Source organism: Ornithorhynchus anatinus, chromosome 2 (assembly GCF_004115215.2).
Source record: "Ornithorhynchus anatinus isolate Pmale09 chromosome 2, mOrnAna1.pri.v4, whole genome shotgun sequence".
Classification (NCBI taxonomy): domain Eukaryota; kingdom Metazoa; phylum Chordata; class Mammalia; order Monotremata; family Ornithorhynchidae; genus Ornithorhynchus; species Ornithorhynchus anatinus.
In genome coordinates this window covers 93,927,837-93,934,003 of record NC_041729.1, presented here as the reverse complement: position 1 = coordinate 93,934,003, position 6,167 = coordinate 93,927,837, and the positions used below count along the sequence as shown (strand labels likewise).

The window sequence follows — 6,167 nt, the reverse complement described above, 5'->3', positions numbered from 1 at the left end:
GACTGGAGAGGAAAGGGGCTGGCCAACTTCACTGGAGAATCTTACTAATGCCATCGTCTCTACTACTACTCCACTTCCAAGCCTTATACCACTCACATGACTGAAGTGGGACCCAGGAGTTTACAATCCAGAGAACTTTGTAGGAAAAAAAAAGAACCAATAATCCATCATGATTGCCCTGAGGGCTTTTACACTGTGGGGATAATTATCCATCAGAATGTCTCTGGTGCCAAGACTCACCTTAAATTGCCTCAATCACACCATGATAGGTCTGCATCCGTAAAATCCAGGCTATTCAGATCATAATTTTTCATGGTGATTGGGATTCAATGGGCACCTGAAAGGAGAGAAATGGAGAAAATACTTTAAATGCTCGATACCATCAATAGACTGGAGTTCTGCCTGCCCACGGAGGTTCATCAAGATCCCGTATTACCCCTCAATGATATGGATGGTGTGAAGACTGACTTGACCAAACTCTCCAAAACCAATAGGATAAAGAAGAGCTTCATGGTGAGTCTGGTCTCCTTCTACTCATTCTATACAGATCTAAGCTAACTAAATTGGACACAGAAGCCCTCTGTTCCCATTCTTTAACTGCCTTCTGCTTCACCCTGATTTGCTCCCTTTCTTCATCCCCCCCTGTCAGCCCCCCAGAATTTATGTACATATCTGTAATTTTTTCATTAACATTAATGTTCACCTCCCATTCTAGACTTTAAGCTCATTGTGGGTGGGAAATGTTTCTGTTATATTGTTATACTGTACTCTCCCAAGTGCTTAGTACAGTGCTCTGTATATAGTAAACACTCAATAAATTTATTGATTGACTGACGGACACAGCGACTGTTCCATCCTCTTTATCATTTTAGTTGACCTTCTCTGAACCTTCTTTGGCTCTGTTACATGCTTCCTGAGATGGGGTGAACAGGACTGCTACAGAGAAGCAGTGTGGCTCAGTGGAAAGAGCCCAGGTTTAGGAGTCAGAGGTCATGGGTTCTAATCCCACTCTACCACCTGTCAGCTGTGTGACTTTGGGCAAGTCCCTTAAGTTCTCAGTGCCTCAGTTACCTCACAATTACCTCAGGATTAGAACCCACGTCCTCTGACTCACAGGCTCAGACTCTTTTCACTAGACCATGGATTTTACATACACAATCACATACAAGGACAAAATTCTATGCTGTCATGTTTAATATGATACAAGTATACATCTACATACATATGAACATCATCATTAACAGTACTGATAAAACTCTCTCTTCTGTCCAGAGTACTGTTCTCACAGTGAAGTATAAGTGACAATCCCCACCTGTCTAATGCCCAATTATATGTTATAATTAATAATATATGTATAATATCTCTTCCCACTCTATCTGCTTTTCTCCTTATGTGGTCTGTCAAGTAAAATCATTCATTCAATCATAATTATTGAGCATTTACCATGTGCAGAGCACTGTACTAAGCTCCTGGGAAAGTACAATACAATACACAGTGACATTTCCTGACCACAACTCAGCCTCTAATAGGGATTAGCAAATTAGGCAATTGCTAATTCAAAGGCTGGAAAGTAATTTAATCACAACTATACAGTGCTATAAAAGCATTAATACTGTTCACCTTCCCTGGGTTTCCCAAATTGGCTACCTACAAACTGAAGCTGCATGATTTTGTTTCAAAATACACAGTTACCTTAAAATGGTAAAGTATTTTTCAGGGCTCATTTATGAAAAGCTTGGTGTCAAGAAGCTAATTTGTTACCTTGGAGTGGTAACTGGCCTAAAATTGCTTTATTCATTTTGACTTATCATCATCATCAACCTCATCATCATCATCATCACCACCAAAGCTATTATTGAGTATTTGCTGAGTGCAGAGGACTGTATGTGGCCTAGTGAATAGAGCACGGGCCTGGGAGTCAGAAGGATCTGGGTTCTAATCCCAGCTCTGCCACTTGTCTGCTATGTAACCTTGGGCAAGTCACTTCAGCTCTCTGTGCCTCAGTTACCCCATCTGTAAAAGAGAGATTAAAACTGTGAGCCCCATTTAGGACAGGGACTGTGTCCAACTCGATTTGTTTGTACCTATCCCAGCACTTAGTACAGTGGCTGCACATAGTAAGCACTTAATACCACAATTGTTATCATTATTATTATAAGAGCTTGGGAGAGTACAATTCAACAGAGTTGGTAGACACGTTCCCTGCCCACAACAAGCTTACAGTCTAGAAAGGGAGATAGTCATTAATATAAATAAGTATAAATGAATGTGCACGTGCGTATGTGTGTATGTGCGTGTGTTTGTGTGGGTTCAATAATGACTATTAGCTTCTTTAGGTCACTGATTGATTAATAAAATTGGCCAGGTGTGTCTGGGTGATGGAAAGCAGCAAACCCAACCAGTAGTCTGTTTCTCACGGTGAGCTTGAAAAAATGCTCTTTCGCTCTAAACTGTAGATTGTAGGCTCTGAACTGTAACTCCTTGTGGGTAGGGGACTTGTCTACCAAATCTTTTGCATGTACTTTCCCTAGAACATCGTACAGTGCTTGGCACACAGTAAGCGCTCAATAAATACCGATCAATTTAGGGTATTTGCCAAAAATGATGCCTGCCATGTTTTTGGATTCTTCCTTTTAGGATTACTATCTTCCTGAAGTCTCTGCTCATGAAGAGCTTCTTCTTGTCCTGGGATCACCTGCCAGGCTCACCTGTCTTTCACTGTTGTCTCCCAGAAATTAACTGTGTCCACTCCATCAAATAAGGAGGGACCTCTCTGTGTCTTTGAAATACCAATTCTCTCCTTCCTGTATGTGATAATAGTAATCTTAATAATTATATTTGTTAAGCGCTTACTATGTGCCAGGCACTGTACAAAGTGCTGGAATGGATACAAGCAAATTGGGTTGGACACAGTCCCTGTCCCATATGGGGCTCGCAGTCTTGATCCCCATTTTACAGAAGAGGTAACTGAGGCCCAGAGAAGTTAAGTGACTTGCCCAAGATCACAAAGCAGACAGGCAGTGGAACTAGGATTAGAACCCAAGACCTTCTGACTCCCAGGCCCATGCTCTAACCACTATGCCATGATAATAGAAATAGTGTTTATTAAGCATCTACCATGTGCACGGGTTCCCGCTCTAGGAATCAACTAGCTGGGGGAGGCAACTAGTGACAGACAAATAAGGAAAGCTGAAACTGTGCAACCCAAAATGACATAAATGAAAAGGACAAAATGGAAATTTTTAAATGATCACAAAAGGAACAATTATGGTCCTGTGTCTAGAGGAGTAGAATTTGAGAGTCTTCCCGTCTTGGAGTCCAACAATCACAACAGCCTCAGCCACAGCTACTGTAGCCACCACCATGGCCTTTCCAATGCCCCAAATCGTATAGAGCTGCTGCTGCTTTTTTGTTTATTTGTAAACTCAGGGGTTAAGCACTTACTATGTGCCAGGCACTGTTCTAAGCACTGGGAAAGATACAAGTTAATCAGGTTGGACACAGGCCCTGTCCTCCATGAGACTCATAGTCTTAATCCCCCATTCAGGGTGGTTTAGTGGAAAGAGCCCAGGCTTGGGAGTCAGAGGACATGGGTTCTAGTCCCGGCTCTACCACTTGTCAGCTGTGTGACTTTGGGCAAATCACTTCACTTCTCTGTGCCTCAGTTACCTCATCTGTAAAATGGGGAATAAATCCGTGAGCCCCATAAGGGACAACCTGATTACCTTGTATCTTCTAGACTATGAGCCCGCTGTTGGATAAGGATTGTCTCTATCTGATGCCGAATTGTACTTTCCAAGTGCTTAGTACAGAGCTCTGCACACAGGAAGTGCTCAATAAATACGATCGAATGAACGAATGAATACCCCAGCGCTTTAGAACAGTGCTTGGCACATAGTAAGTGCCTAACAAATACCATCATCATCATAGCAGATGAGCAGCAGACCAGGGATTAGGGACCAGGTCCTTTTGACTCCCCGGCCTGTGGTCTTTCCACTAGGCCACGTTGCTTCTTAAGCAGTGTGATTCCTTACTGTTGGTGCAGGTGGGTCAGGGCTGAGGTTTCAGGGTGGCCTGGAGGAGATGCTGTAACTCAGCCGTCCAGTAGGTCGGGCTGGCCACCTGTGTCCTTCATTTCATCAGCTTTTTCTGCAGCTGCATGATCTACGGGAAAGAGCACAGGCCTGAGAGTCAGGAGACCCTAGTTCTAATCCTGAATCCACCACTTGTCTGCTCTGTGACCTTGACTAATCACTTCTCTGTGCCTCAATTTCCTCACATTTCCTTAAATAGTTAATAATAATAATTATGGTATTCATTAAGTGCTTCCTATATGCCAAGCACTGTTCTAATGTTAAGTGCTTACTATATGCCAAGCATTGTTCTAAGCGCAGGGGTAGATACAAGGTAATCGGGTTGTCCAATATGGGGCTCACAGTCAATCTCCATTTTACAGATTAGGTCACTGTGGCACAGAGAAGTTAAGTGACTTGCCTGAGGTCACACAGCAGTCAAGTGGCAGAGTCAGGATTAGAATAGAGGTTCCTCTGACTCCCAGGCCCTTGTTTTTTCCACTAGGCCATGCTGCTTCTCAAGAGAAAGACATTGGGAATGCTACTTCTGAAGACATCTACGAACACTGTTTTCGGTAAGGGAGGATGTTTCAGGGAAGGTACTTTTTCTTTCAATGAACAAAGTCGATCAGCTAAAAATACAAGATGGGAAAATTTTCCATTCAGAGGGTGGAGGCTTTAACCACCAATTTAACCACTAACTCTTTCCCACTTAGACTGTATGACCCATGTGGGATAGGGACTGTGTCTGATCAAATTGTATCTACCCCAGCACTTAGTACAGTGTTTGGGATATAGTAAGCATTTAGTAAATGCCACTGTTAGTATTATTATTATTAGCAGCTCCTGTGATATTCTATCTAATGTGTCTTGACCAGCATTCTCTACTGGGATGAGTAGCAGATGGATGGAGAAGTGTGGGCTAGTGGAAAGAGCACAGGGCTGGGAGTCCAAGGACCTGGGTTCTAATTCCAACTCTGCCAATTGTTTGCTATGTGACCATAAATACTTGCTCATCTCTTCACACTTAACGCTTAACATCTCTGTGCCTCAACTGTAAAATGGGGATTAAATACCTGTTTTCCCTCCTACTAAGGACGGAGCTCCAAGTGGAACAGGGACTGTATCCACCCTGATTAACTTGTATCTACCCCAGCACTTAGGGCTTAGAACAGTGCTTGTCACTAAGTATTTAAGACATATAATCATAGTGTTAATTTGATATTGATAGGCCACATCTGGGTGAGGTAGTGTTTGAATTATGTGTAATACTATACCTTAAATTGGTATAACACTTCTAGGGTTCCAAAGCACTTTCACATGAGTTATACCTCATTTTATCTTTGCAACAACCGTGTGAGACAGGGAGAGTAGGTATTCATACCTCTTTACGGTTGAGGATACTTAGGCACAGAGGTTATGTGACTTGTCCAAGGTCACAACAGAGGCCAGGGCAGAGTCAAAACTAGAAACCTGGTTTTCTGATTCCCACCCCCATGTTCTTTCCACCAGGTAATTCCTCTCTCCTCTTACTATATAAACAAATACGGCAAGAGTGAGATGGAGTGTGAGAAATAGAGAGGAAGATGCCATGCATACATTTGAAACCAAAGACCTTTCTTTAGTTTTTCGAGGCTATATTCCAGAATTGCCATCCCACTTTACCAATTCTTTTTTTTTACCTATTTGTTAAGTGTTTACTGTGTGCCAGGTCCTTTTCTAAGCAGTACAAGTGTGTTTGGTTGGACACAGCCCCTGTCCCACATCAGGCTAACAGCCTTAAACCCCCTTTTACAGATGCGATCACTGAGTGACAGAGACATTAAGTGACTTGCCCAAGGTCACACAGCAGTCAAGTGGCAGAGTCAGGATTAGAACCCAGGTTCCTCTGACTCCCAGACCCATGTTCTTTCCACTAGGCCATGCTGCTTCTCAAGACAACGACACTGGGAATGGTATTTCTGAAGACATCTATGAACACTGTTTTCAGAAGGGGAGGACGCCTTGGTGAAGATATTTTTTCTTTCAATGAACAAAGCCGATCAGCTGAAAATACAAGATGGGAAAATTTTCCATTCGGGGGTGGAGGCTTTA

At 42.8% G+C, this 6,167-nt stretch overlaps 1 long non-coding RNA gene across 1 annotated transcript; it reads right to left on the bottom strand.

Annotated features, from left to right (window-relative positions):
• Window positions 1-240: 240 nt before the first annotated feature.
• LOC114809088 lies at window positions 241-4,153 on the bottom strand. Its single transcript, XR_003756845.2, has 2 exons — window positions 4,035-4,153; window positions 241-337 (listed from the first exon to the last, which is right to left on the bottom strand). It is a non-coding gene; the product is annotated as an uncharacterized LOC114809088 (long non-coding RNA).
• Window positions 4,154-6,167: the final 2,014 nt, after the last annotated feature.